Source organism: Amia ocellicauda, chromosome 20, assembly GCF_036373705.1.
Source record: "Amia ocellicauda isolate fAmiCal2 chromosome 20, fAmiCal2.hap1, whole genome shotgun sequence".
NCBI lineage: Eukaryota > Metazoa > Chordata > Actinopteri > Amiiformes > Amiidae > Amia > Amia ocellicauda.
This window is the reverse complement of record NC_089869.1, coordinates 18,577,416-18,592,153: the sequence shown is the minus strand read 5'-3', so window position 1 is coordinate 18,592,153 and position 14,738 is coordinate 18,577,416. Positions and strand designations below refer to the sequence as shown.

The following is a 14,738-nucleotide window of genomic DNA, read 5'->3' as shown; positions in this document are numbered from 1 at the left end:
ACAATTCAGACTAAACTGAATTCCTGTTAATTTACACACGCCTGTCTATATTCAGTCATTTATCCAGGCATTCAATAACATTTGTTGTGTTTTTCTTTTCAGTTATATATTTGGTGAAGCCTAGATAAGCAACAGGAAATAAACAAGCATGATAAATTAAATGATTCATTCTCCTCCCCTGTAGTTCATTCCAGCCATATGCAATTGGTTGATTTGTTGTTGTTGTATTGAATGCTTAATAACAAACAATACACTGTGACAACAAAACAAGGAGGGGGGTACCATGCTTATGCAATACAATATAAAAATAACATATCACAAATCCAATATCCCTTCCTAATAAAAACAAAACAGATGGAAAAAACAGGGATTGCTAAAATTAAATTGTCTTAGTAAAACATTTGTATGACTTTATTTGGTGTCATGCCCTAAATTCCAAACTAAATGTATTAATGTTATGAATATGTCATTTCCCTGATATAATTAACAGATATTGCATGTTAATATGTGCAACTAACACATAAGTATATGTTTTGCATATTTGATTTTTAATACAGACAGACAGTTCTCAGCCATGGGTAAGGGCAACTCTTATTAGTTATCCTATATTTATATGGCATGATCCATACTGTATTCCAGTGCATGTCGGTGGAAGAGGACCAGGGAGAGATGCCTGCTGCGGACATGGGAGAGGAGACGTCCAGCTCGGCTCGGGAAACGCGATCGTCTGCAGCAGCACTTGGTGACGTAGCCTCGGCCAGACAGACCCTCCTGAGTCTGCGTCATCGGCGCGGTGGATTGTGGGGCGCGAAGGGAACCCCCCCTACACACCGAGCAGATCCAGCCGGAGTGATCCGCCCACCACATCGATGGACTCCGGGCTGTTCAGCAACACGGCGGCTGTAAAAATAACCCCAACTCTGGAGGTAAACACAGTCCTGTGACAATCCGGTTTAGCGGGCGCTTGGGCGCAGGGGAGAGTGAAGCGGCGCGGCTGACACGGCGCTGATGTGTATGAAGCAGCGCACGGTGAGTGGAGCTTTGATTATGATGAACTCTTCATGTACATATATATGTTTTTATTCAGCTGTACATGTACCATCAGCCCATACACATAACCCGATGTGTGCTCACGATAGAGGAAGGGAATTGTGACCCTTGGTTTTTGGAAAGTAGAGGAAAGCGCTTGTGTTTTTAGAAACTGGACTCTTACTTGGTGGACATGAAAATACTCTAAACATGGACATCGCGACTGAAATGGCATTTTGCAGGGGAGATGTCGGAGCAACACAACTACACGTCAAAGATGTGAGAATAAATGGTTTCTTAAAATAAACGTAGCAGGGTCTTTATTGCATGGGCGCACTGAGCAGATCGCCTGCATGCATCTGGTCGTGTTATCTCTGCACACACGACTGTGTACTGTCAAACACATGCACTGTGTGTCCTGCTGATGGACCTGTGAGGAGACCTAGGAAATCAGCCAGATTGCACCGCAAAGTGCTAAGTAATAATTCACGTGTAGTATTATTATTGTTGTTGTTATGTAATATTTCTTGGTAATGCATGGTCAGTAAAAACAAATGTATTTTCTCGACATGCAACAGTTCCACATGCCTGTGCGTTTGCATGTGTGCGCACTTCAAATGCACGGATTGATTCAGATATGTGTATTGGTGTTTTTATGTTGTTTTTTCCCCCTGCTTTGCAGCGGATTAATACGAGCTGAAACAGGCCTTGAAGCCTGTGGAAATACAGCCCAGTTTCTATGCTGCTTTGATTTGTAATTTGGTGGAGACAGCTTTACTGGTGTATCCTATACACGGCAGTATACCGCTGGAGGTTGCAGTGCTTTAAAGCTTATTTATTATGCATTAAATACTGATGATAATAAAAATATGAATTACAGTGGAGGAGAAGGTCTTCCACCCTAGTTGTACAAAATATATGTATAATTCATTAGAATGAGTCCTTTAATTAGATTTTTTCCCACTTGAACTTTCACAACATATTTTACTTTAACACCCTCTACATGTACATGTATATAAGGATCTAATACTTGTTATATTTATACGAAAAATCAGGATACAGTATATCCTTAATCTGTAATCACACTTTTAAATGTTCCAGTCAACATACCTAGAGGGCACTGTACCTTTTATCAGCAGCCTACTAACTGTTGAAAAGATTTATGGCAGTGGCTGAAATTCAGGTCTGTTGGACCATCTTTGAAGTGAAATCCAGTAAGCACTCAATTATTTGTAACTCAACCAAATTACAGAAGTCTTTTTCTGTCATATGACTTTTAAATCAATTCTTTTTTTAGTTATTTGCTGAATGACTGCTATTACTTTCCAACAACAAAAATGTTGCTTTGAAAAAATAAAGCCTAATATGTAAGGTTTCTTTATATTTTGGTGGGTTGACATTAAAGCTTATTGCAACAAATTTGAAAGATCAGTATACCCCCCCAAAAAACTGTACCAGCCTTTGTTTTTAAAAACAAGCAGTAGAAGTTGAGTGATATTGTTATGACTGTATTTTTTCGTCCAGGTTTATTCTTGCTGAAATAATTAAGTGTAATGTGGGGTTAAAAAAATACAATGTACTTGGTTATTCTTCATTATGGGATTTGAAGTTAATGGTAGCAGGGAATTAAACAGAACTTTAATTGCTGTGTTTCTGAAAATACCTGGTGAAGCATATTGTGCTGGATGCAGTTAATGCACCTAATGAACCAGTTACCAGGTTTGCCTACGTCTCTTGGGTGCTTATCGTCCTGAGTACTAAGGTCCCCATACAAATCAAGGGCAGAACGTAATTGGATTGTGACTGAGCTCATTGAATGTGCTGTACATCTCTACCTGTACACAGTGCTACAGTGAAAAATGCCAAAGCTCTGCGTTTGTGGGGTTGCAATAGCAATACAAGTCTTGGAAATTCCTAAGAGACTGTTTTAGAAATGTGAATGTATAGTAGGGATAAGAAGTGTGGTTTGGATAGGGATTCGAGTCTATACAAGTTATGTAGGGTTTACAATCTTCTGCGTTCAAAATATGGTAGTTGTTTTGGAAAGAGTAATTCAGATCAGGGGTGGTTTAGTCTGTCGATATTTGAGGATGAAAATAACCGCATGTGACCTGGTTTATGCTATATATTGGTTACTGCCAAGTCGCATGAAACTGAATTTCTACTGCCTGGGAATTGGATAGTAAACCATGACAGTTATTTTTACCCTTGGCTTCGAAAGAAGTATGATATGTGGAAAGGGAAAGATGAAGAAAGCCCTGTATGGGTCAGTACAACCAAAGCAATAGGAAGTTCTTTTTGATTCCTTTTGAGAGATGCCATGGTTAAGTTTGCGTCGATGGGATATTGATAGTTTACAGTCCGATTCTAGGGAGAACTGTGAAAGTCTAACATGTGAACCTCTGCTACAACATACATCTATTATTGTTCAAGTCACATTGAGAAAATTGTTGAACAGGTACTAGCCTAATCACTGTGCTTCAACTAATCACTTTAAAGCCTATATAAGGTGAGATAGACAGCTACTATTATCTTCTTAATATAGCATGTACTGGTCAGAGACCCAGCTCTGATTCGAACTTTGTCTTGGGCACAACATTGAGTTCTCCACACCACGTCTTTGCGTGGATTTGTTGCTCTGCTGGTGGAGCTGCGAGGTACGGAGAACTCGGAGTTCTGCCCGGTTCTAATCCGAGCGGGGGCTCCAAACTGCACGCGCTAAACTAGCAAATGGGTTTAAGATTTTCAATCTTAAATGCTTTAAAGCAAAACTGTGTTTGGCTGTTTGTGTTCTCGTTACTGATCTACAGGGACTATACTCAGCTGGCAGAAAGAGTTGTGTGTCTGCTTAATTTGCTGTCTATGATCAAAGACCGCAAGTAAGATTTAATTAGTTCTTCTCTAAATAGTCAATAATGTACCTTTGGGATGTGGCATTGTTGAAGTACCCTCAATGTATTCCTTCTTAATTTTCCATAACTTTTGAGTTCTATTTCAGTTCAGCCTTGCTCAGTGCAGATTTTTTTTGTTTTTTGTAGAGTGCACGTTACTTTTATTCTTTTGCAGATATACAACTTATATCGTATAAGGATAGCCTATATATTGTTTAATCTGCAGCCGTCATGTATTACATCTTGTTTTTGGAGACATAGATGGATATCATACTTGGATATAAGCAGTGATCTAAAATGAATGGTTTAGTTTAGGGTTCAGACTAGACTAAGTGGGATATAGGAATATAACTAGAATTAGGGTCTCCATGTTTTTCATATGGATTTATCGTGTTTTTTTGATTTATGCCTTTTGGACATTATCCAGAGTGCTCATTCTGAACTCGCTAGGGAAGATAACATGATATGGGTTTGCTTGCCTCCCTTCCCTCATAATTGAAAACACATGGGAAATTTCACTACAGCTCACATGATGCGGCCTAGTTTAATTGGGTTTGAAAAAGCTGTACTGTTCACTGCTGTTATATATACTGAGCAAACATAAAGATGGCAACATGTAGGCTACATTCTGTTAGCTATGAAAGTAAATGGTCTGTTGTAATAACTATTTAATTCAATTAAAGGTTGCTTTTCAATTTTCACTAGGTTTTTCTCTATTTTCAATTATATGCCATGATAATGATTGAAGCAGAACTTGGAGCAGCTCACTTTCTGTCAGGCAGTTCAATAGTTTTAGGTACGTTTCAGGCACTTGGCAATCAATAGTATAATGGAGTGGCTTTTTACATTGTCATAGTATGTCTTCCAATTAGATTAGAATTCACAGAGAAATCATTTGTCACCCTTTCTTCTAAGCAAAAGAAGATAATAAACAACCATCGTGCCTCACAAACTTGAAGGAATAAGGTCAACCATTTTGGAATGCACTCTTTCATTTGAACGCGGTGTTGAGAATTGATAGTCATACATACTTTTTCTCTTTTTGATTGTACAAATACAACATTCCTTGGTACTGAAGTGAAAAATACAGCAATTAAATTAATTAATTTAGGCCTCTAGACGTAGGCCACTGCCGATCACTGCACAATCTATTTGCAAAATTGAGTTTTACTTAATCTCTAACTGTGGTTTAGTTTAGTGATTTCTTCATTAATTTGGTATCACTTCTGCCTGGCACTGAGTCACTAGTAATTAGTTACAGTTTTGCTTCTGGTTGGTTTCTTTCTGAATCATCACTGGTCTTTGTCAAGGCATCATTTTCAACATCTGTCACTGCCTTTCATTTCCGGGAGCAGGACAGCACACTATTCACTGCCTCCCCCATGGCCCGATGAGACCAGTATGGCGAGGGTTAGGATTGTTGAATATGAAACATTTATTTCCGCCATAAATAAACCTTTACAACTCAAACTATGTCTGTAGATCTTTTAAATAATACTATACATCTGTATAAAATCAAGATACTCTGTAATTAATTTACATTTGGAAAGAAGTGTTTTTTGTGCAGAATCTTGTGAAATCTTGGAACAGATAAGGTGTCCTCCACTGTCTGAATCATTGCCGAGCTTATATTTTTAAATTTAGAAGTCCTTATCTATGTAGTCATTCAATATTGTTAAATATTTATACTCAAGTGGCATTTGTATGCAATGACACAAGGAAGAGGACAAAATAACCTTGTTGGGAATGAGAATTGGGTTTGGCACTAATGAAGGTATTTACTCCCTGTATGCAGCCATTATATTTTTTACTAATTGTACCCAAAATGTCATTGCCATGTGTCTGAGTGATCAGATGTAATTGCTCACCCTTTCTTTGGATTAGGAGTTTGTGTTTTTGGTGGATTTAGGCAGTTCAAATCCTAGACTCTACTTGAAACTGACACAGGGCAGTTTGAGCTGTGCTAGTGAATAAAGAGATGGGCTCTGCAGGAATATATCCAATTACACAATTGCTTGCAAACACAAATCAATCTCTGGGATAAAACAAAAAATTGCTAGTGATTGAGCCTTATAATCACATGACTTAGCATTGGCAAGAAGGCTATGTAGTGAAATCGGACATGGAAATATTCTTTTCTGAGCCATTGAAACTTGGCAGCTAGACGTAAGGGTCCAGCTTAGTGTCTGTGAGGACAACACAGCCACTGCTTAGACCTGTCATGATTTGGCTCTCGCATACATGGCGTCATATTGTTTTTTGGCCCTAAGCATAAAATGGGCCCTATCTACAGCTGATGCAGCACAGTTTGAATTTGTCATGAGGAGAGGGTTATCCTCCCAATGAGTCACACTGATGTTTGTTTCCAAATTTGTATCTCAAATTTTATTCCATCTTGTATTGGTTCCAATTGTGGTTGACATAAGATTATTTTTTATTTTTTATTGATTTATTCCAATGTTGACTGACTTCATTCTGCCAATTCTGTATTTGCCTCCAACAGTTGCCATGCACATAGACTATTATCTGCTCTATATTGTATATGTCTCTGTTGTAGAGCTTGGAGGAGTTAGTTTGGCTGTTGTTTTTGTTTGGAGCTTCAATAAGGTTTTTATGGCTCTTTGTTTTCCCCCACCATTTGGACCTTCTTCACAGTATTTCAGTATTTGCCTGTTGAACCAATATTTCCAGTAAAAAATGTAAAGGAAAGGGCTGGGTTTATTTCTGAACACAGAGGAAGTAACATACAACATAAATAGGTCCCCTTTTTTTCTCAATTGTAATTCGTCCTCTGTGCCCTATATTTCCCTGCGTCCTCTCCAGTTATAGTAATCCAATTCACAATTAAGAAATCAACACATTACACTTGGACAAATTAGAAAAATAAAAACGAATTATGAAGAGTGTAAAAGAAATGTCGAGAGATATAAACATCAGAGACATCACAATCGCAAAGCATTTCATTAAGTGAATGCATGCAACAATATCCACCTAGTGTTCTGTACACTGACCAACTTGCAGTTTATCTTTGGACCACAACGTTCACAATAGACTGACATTTATCATCAGAAAAACACAGAAAAGGAAAGTCTGAGATTAACAGCTATGAGATGGTGTCCTCCAGTAAAAAAAAAAAAAAAGGAAGAAAGGAAAAGGAAAGAAAGTCATGAATGCTGATAAGACATTTGTTTGTGCTAATATCCCATAATATGTTAAACTACATGCATTTCTGAACAAACATTCTAAATGCAGTTCTAAATTCTAAATTACAGCAGGAGGTCAATTGAGAGAGGAATATCTACCCCAAATTCCTTATTTGCAAGTCAAAAATTGTACTGGTAAAGATGTCTGACAGTGTATCTATAGTTACTGATGAGTCTACAGTTGCAAAAGATCAGTCTATTTTGCACACTTTGTTTGCTCTCCAATCACTATTGAATACCGTTGGACTGAAAGTAATATTAGCTGATACAGTTAATCTGAAGTCTGTGAATTACTCATCGTTGGCGCAGGGTGTTGTGAAGTGTTTAAATGCCTTTTAAGTTAAATTTAAGTTTAAATTTTAATAACGTGACTGGATTCGTCTCAGATAATACCAGTTACCAAGGATCAAGGTATTCAAGGTTTACTGCCAAATTCAATACGTTTGACTTGCAATGCCCGCATAATAGTTCTTGCCAGCAATAATCTTGGCAAATATTTTGGTTTAGCCTAAACATTGTTTTAAACACCACCTGACACAAGCAATCCAACAAGAAGGCTGTGCTTTACAGTTGCCACCTGAGCCGTGCATAACAAGATGGGGCACTTGGTATTCTTCTGCTGAATATCATTGAAAATGCATCTGTTTGCATGCAGGCTTTGTATAAAAGGAAATTAACATCACGCCTATCACTGTAATGTTAAAGGAAGCAAAGGAAATTGCTTAAAGGTGTGCAAAGTTTAAAATTTCAACTCTTGTGACGCATGGAAAAGCACTGGTAGATCTGATTCTGTGTTTCAAAAGCTGTGAATTGATAGTCTATCAAACATATAATAAAGTTACAGAATGAATACATATTGGGCAATGGCACAAGGGGTAAATGGTACAGACGCTGCAGTCTCGGGACGCCCCGGCGCAGAACTGCGGTGCTGGCATGCAAGTCGAACACTAACAGTATTGGCTGAATTTATATTCGATACACGTGAAATAAAGCATCTCAATGTTTATACATTATGAAGCACTTAATCACTTGCAGTAAATTTGGCAATTAAAAAATTATGAAGGGGGTGTCGATGAGGACCGAGAATCTCATCTGTACGTGTATGTATATCCGGTATAAAATATGAGTCGATACAATGTAAGTCAAGACGCATGTTGAAGCAGAAGCGTCTCTATGCGAAACCATCATGATAATTTGAGTAAACCACAAACACTTACATTAACTGTAAACAAGTTATTGGAGAGCTGAGAGATTTCATTACAAACACCAGTTTAATTGACAAGAAATTACTATAGTTAAGGACAATTTATTGTCTCCACATATTACTCGTTCTCAACACAGTATCTGCTTTGTCTCTCCCTCAAAACACCACCACCTAGGAAACCGAATATACCGTAATTACACGTATACATGGAGTATTAGAATAATGAACGTTAAAACACCAACTGCAGACTCTGGGGCTGATTTTTGATTAGGTTCACTGCTTATTTTATATAATTCTAGTGCCAGATACACTCATGAAATAGACAGAAATGCCTGGCAAAGCCCCCTTGGAACCCCCACCAGGGATTCATCCATGGACCCAAAACCCAAACCCCTGGCCTAGGTTGTAGCGCCTTTGGCACTTCTGTTGGAAACAAAACTAACGTGTGTGATGCCCTCTTGCAGCCATGCACGGCATAGCAAGGTTAGCTAGAACAAAAAGTGCACTATTATTTTAGGTATTATTCATTGATTGTGCTGCTGTTCACTTTATTTATTCATTAAATCTTGTCTTTTTGTATTGAGAGCTAAAGTAAACAACAGTGAGCTACTTATATTTCTTTTCAGGTAGCTAGGTAGCTACAGAGACTGTTTTTATGTATTAATAATTTACTTGCACTTTATATTGAGCCTATCAGGGAGCACTATCCCAATATCAGGACTCCAGGTTAACATAAAAACAAAGCAATAAAGGAGTTGTTATTTGAAGTATATGCATACTGTATTGTTTTCTGGTGGGCAGGTTGAGGAGTGTTGCGCATACGCATGCAACAATTTTAAGTGTCTTTAGCTTATGCTGCTGATGTGCTACTCAAAAAAAAAAATTCCAGTGTTGGCAGGACTGAAATACTAAAATATGTGGGCATTTCCCATCTAAATTAAAACATTAGATTTGTGTACAGTTCAAAACCATCATAAAAAGCCCCTCAATTTCCATTGTCATGTCAGCAGACATTGGACCAGATTAAATTTAAGCAATGTATTTTGAAACTATACAATTACACTGACAATTAATTTTTTTCTTCTCTTTCTGAAAGCTAGAGCACTATCTGTCCCTCATTTGTCAGCATGTCTGTGGATCTTTGTGTTATTCTGCTTTATTGTTTCTTTATCTGCCATCTTTACAGTAAAATGTTGTGCAATATAATGGAAACATAAAGCAAAACAAAAACAAAATATCTTTTTCTAAATGCACAGAAAAAAAGCTTAATATAAGCTGCACAAATGAAAATTGGTATATCATGATGGAACCAGCAAACTCTGGGATCATTTAGCAACACAAGTTTAAATTACCATTTATTGTTTATTCGGCTTAATGATCAATTGCATAGAATTGAAAGCAGCGAATTGGAGATATTTAGTATTGTGTACTAATTCTGCAAGTTTGTTGTTAATTAACCCATTATTAATAATAATATTATATAATATACCTAACAATATATAATGTTGACACAAACTCTGAACTATAGAAGGGAGTCTTTTTATTATACTTAACCCAAATGTTAAGGTTACTGTGTTCTGGTGTCTTTAGTATTTACTAATTTCAGTATAGTTGAACCCTGGGGTACAGGCTATTCATCAAGGGGTTTACACCGAATCGTAGTTTCTGACACTCTTTCTGTATTGAATAAAATACAAATTAAATTTAACATGCGTATGTCACCGTGCATACAGTTTATTGTGAATAGTGCTATTACAGGAAGGTAAACATGTTTCATGCAAGTCAAATCAATACATATATATATAAACTGTGTGCCTGTAAAAATAAATAAAAACATGATTACTGTTCGGGATAACTTATTTTAAACTTCAATGGAATGTTTTATCTTGTTTATATGGCTTACCTGTAAAACTAAAAAGTAGGATTGTCATTCAAATCTATATACTTGTAGCAATGTGATGTCATCGATAAGTTATGCAAATTACCACCAACGAACCATCGTTCGGTAATGTGTCCGAACCTTCGAGGGTAAAATCTGAACCTTTGGGACAGCCCTAACTTCAACCCGGATCAATGCAAGATGAAACCATGTGTTATTCAACCAGCTCATAACTTTCTGATGACCGTATGGATATTCAACCCACAACAAGTTTGAATCTGGAAGCCCTCCCATTTTATTCTGCTCCAGGATTTGATGCTGACTGTAAATCAGAAATTGACCAATACTGACCACATGCAAAAGAAAACACTAGTAGAATGATTTTTTTTTTTTTGTTAGTTTTAGATTAAAGCTTAAGCATTATTCCCAATTAACTCAAAAGGCTAAAAGATCATTTGTCATTTGTTATCAAGTTTGTAGATGCTGTAAGAACTTTTTTTCCTATGGCCATGTTTTTACTGAACAACATCCATCTGTGAAAGAAGGCAGAGTTAACTAACTAATGCTTAAATTAAATTGCAAAGTTTAATGCAAGGGACATTTTCTTTCATGAGACTGTAAGTGACGTGTGCTGGCTGCTTGTGAACAACCTTGCACCAGTGTTTGTTATCATTGTAATATGTTACAGCACTGATGTTTTCTGTAAACTGTTTCAGGAATCAGTGCTGTCTTTTTTTTGTACTCTTATGATGATAAATTGTGTTCCTACTAGTAAAGACATTCGTAATAAAGGTATGCATGACGAAATAAATATCCACTTAATTCGTGAATGTGCGTTAATGGAGTGACAATTTGAGATAATTAATGGAGAAGTGGTTTAAGTAAGCAGACTACAGGATCGCTTTGTGGTGGCAGGAATTAATTGCAGCCTAAGAAAGCATGTAACAAGACAAGAATTAAGATCAGTCAACAACCCAGGAAGGGATACATCATGATTTAATGTTAGCATGGAAAGCGTCCACTGTATAGCTAATGAGCAGAAGAGGAGAATTCAGTTTAAGAGATGCTTTTTTGCTGCCATGTGTGCCCTTAAATCTGAGCAAGACTCGCAGCGACGGAGGGAGAGAGAGAGATGGTGATCCTGGCACCAACCCTCCTGTCAGAGCTCTGTCATTCATTTAGCACAGCCAGGGGAAAACCGGTGATAGATCTCACACTAGCACATTACTGCTGAATGGAAATTCTTCAGAGCTCTTCCTGATCAGTTACACTCTGGTGTCCAGGGGAATCTTGTCACAGTCTTGCAGGGACCATAGCCTACCTTGCGTTGGCAGTGTGAGAAGGGCCACCATTACGTAGGGTTTGGACGAGTGTAACTTTTTTTTAATCTGAAAACTTCCAGCAGTTTTATATATATATATATATATATATTTTTTTTTTTTTCCTCTCTCAAGCCTCTGTTCTCAGTACTGTCAGTGAATATTTCCTGTGAATGAAGGTGAAGACAGAGGTAGCTTCTCATGTTCTCTAGGAGGTACATTGAGTTACATTTAGGGTTGCTTAAAGGGTATTGTTCTGAATTACATTTTGAATTACATTCAAGAATTACATTACATTCAAGAATTACATTTTGGTTAGGGTTAGAGCCACCAGTAAACATATGCTTTTGTTAACTGAGTAGAAAAGCAATACTAACCTTAACTGAATCGGGTGTAGATTTGTACAGGGTGGGGTTCGGGCTTTTGCAAGGGCTTAAATTGGTGTAGGTAATTTATTGATTTTGCACAATAGTGTATAGTGCCAAACCCTGGTTGTGAAAGTGTGGCATTGTTCATGATTTAATCTTTTTTTTTTTTTTTTTTTTTTAGGATGCATATCTCTAACCAAATATTGTTGATGTTAAAATAAATGTGTATTCAAATTATTGCATTAGTAGATGGCTTAATTCCAGCATGAAATATTTTTTCTCTAGTTTCTGCTTGTGGAAAAGATGGCTTTTGGATAGCATCGGAACACAAATAAGGAAACAAAATTTAAAATAATAGTCACGCTTGTCCAGATCTAACTTGATGAAATCTGAAATATAATGTCCTGTTAAACAGATTGAAACCTTTTTGCTACAGGTATGTGCCCGTTGCGAAATGCTTTGTTGCATGAAAGGGACCTGTTGAAGCCCCACAAGGGAAGTATTCTCCTGGAGATTGCTTCAGATTAGTGTGCAACTGTGGCCTCTGCTCCGTGGGAGCCCTGATATTCAGGAAACAGTGAAAAGTGGTGCCTCTAGGTAAAGATGAGTCATCCTTGGACAGCCTGGCGTGCAGCCCAGTACATTCTCAAACGCTGTCTATTAAATTCCGCTTTGGTCATAGTTTATATTAAGAATCGGAAGACAAAAGCTTCAACATGGACCCAAATGATTGCCAAAGGAAAGACAATGAAAGTGTATGCTATTTTTCAAGAAGTGTAAAAGAACTACCAACCTTGAAAATGATCAGTATGGGGCAGTTTCTCCATGTTGTGTGTGATGTTGCTGTTTTTACTAGACCAAGGTAAATTGTTTTGTTAGTATAGCTATAAAATGTTTTCAAATTTGTCATTATAGCTTAGGTTGGGCCTAGACCTATTGTTCAGATACATTTGGAAATATAGCCTAGTTTACCAGTTAACTGAAAAGTATTTTTGGAAACAAGGAATTAACAAATAACACTTTCTTTAGCAGTATGACGATTATATAGCCCTGGAGCTCTGCTTTGAATGATTAATAACTAAATTCCCCCCTGTGGAAGAGTCAAAACTTGCCCTTCTCACTGGATAGCCTCTGCTCATGTTATGTCATTTTAACCCAGTGAAACATCTCTCTCTCTCTCTCTCTAGTCGTCTCTGATGTAGGCTAGTAAAATTGTTATAGATCTGGACTCATGAGTAGATCACACTATTCATTTGTTAGTCTTAATGCTATTGAAGAAATAGATATTTAAAATATAATTTTCTTGAAATACGGTTCAGTGAGATGTGAAGTGCTTGAAGTTTGTCTTTGTGGTCTTGCACATTTAATCGATACAGCTATAATACTGTTTTCATTAGTTTGTGTGTTAATTTAGCCCCACACATTAAATATTTTTGTACATATTTATTCCTTATATATATATATATATCTATCTGTATGTAATTGATGTGTGTCAGTGCATGGTTTCCAGGGCTCAAAGGGTCTTCTGTGATCAGTGAGCAAGAGTCTCTCGGATCTTTGTGATGCTGAAATATAGTATTAAACCGTTCTTGTACAGGGCACTACCCTTCCCAGATACATTACTGGTAACCTGCACAGGACTCGCAGGTCTGTTTATTTCTCTAATCGCGTGATGAACTGTCTGTATTTCCAACTAGCCACCGTGGAAGTTGATTGTGTAATTGCGTTTATAAACGGGTATAAAAACTGGTAGATTACGTCATTTAGCTTGTTGAGCTTTAGGCTGAAAGGAGGCAGCTGTTATGTATTGAGAGAGTTAATTCTGGTTCTTCAGGTTATGTTAAATTGAATTATGATAAAGATCCGCTGGAGTGGGCTTACATTAGGTTAAATATGAATATTTAATCAGAGTTATGATGGCATACTGTCAAGCCATTGTAGTGTTTTCCTGCAGTGAAGGAAATGCAATATTTTAATTTGATGAATGTTAAAGTAATCCTTCTCTGCTCATTTGTTGGTGATAGATTGCTACGAACACCAGGCAGTTGTCATGACACACACTGTGGAGTTATAGATGCACATTTGTTTTAAAATCTTGATGTTCTCATGTAAAATATTTGAAATAAACATGTTTTGTTCTCCCCAATGTAATGGGAAACGCATGGCACGCAGAATTCAGTATCCCCACAGAGGCAAAACTAGATCAAATGGCAATTACTTTTTTCTTCACATTCCTTCATAATTAAAAAAAAAACATAGAAAATTTGGCTTTTTATAACCAGGCGTACCAATTTAGAATCCCTTGCAAAATGCATTTGGTCATTACCAGGTGAGATTCGTACTTGGAACATCACCTGAGCTGCATTGAAGTCAGTCCTCCTTCCTTAATCTGACTGCAATCGCTTTCCTAGGGTACTTTATTTACAAGGACAAGGAAATGCTGTCTGCAAAGTAGCCTCTTTTAACTGACAGACAGACCTGCAGGAGAAGAGACATTTACACTGGGCTACTGATTAGAGGTTTTGGTGTTCAAGCACAGTTTCTACATTGATTTAGAAACACCAGGCAGAGACTTTTTTATTTTCCTGAATAGAATAAACTCAATAAATCACTTTTTTCTTAATTTAGTTCTAGGCATTACACTAACTTGTTTTGTATGTCTATCTAAAATGACCAGGCTAATAACTGTGAGATTAGTATTCTGTGTGCGATTATCCAGACTAGCCTACTGGGGCTTCTAATGATCAGTACACAGCAATTTAGAAATAAATCTTTTTTTACTGTATCTCTTTGGTTATCTTCCATTGATTTACCTGCATTTCAAACATAAAATTGAACTGTTGGT

The 14,738-nt window shown here is 37.1% G+C and overlaps 1 protein-coding gene across 1 annotated transcript in view; it reads left to right on the top strand.

Annotated features, from left to right (window-relative positions):
* Positions 1-797: 797 nt before the first annotated feature.
* Positions 798-14,738, top strand: part of sgms1b (sphingomyelin synthase 1b) — a 50,491-nt gene continuing 36,550 nt past the window's right edge. Inside the window, exon 1 of the mRNA XM_066692862.1 lies at positions 798-1,029. The gene's annotated coding sequence lies outside the window, so the exon portion shown is untranslated. The remainder of the gene's footprint in view (positions 1,030-14,738) is intronic.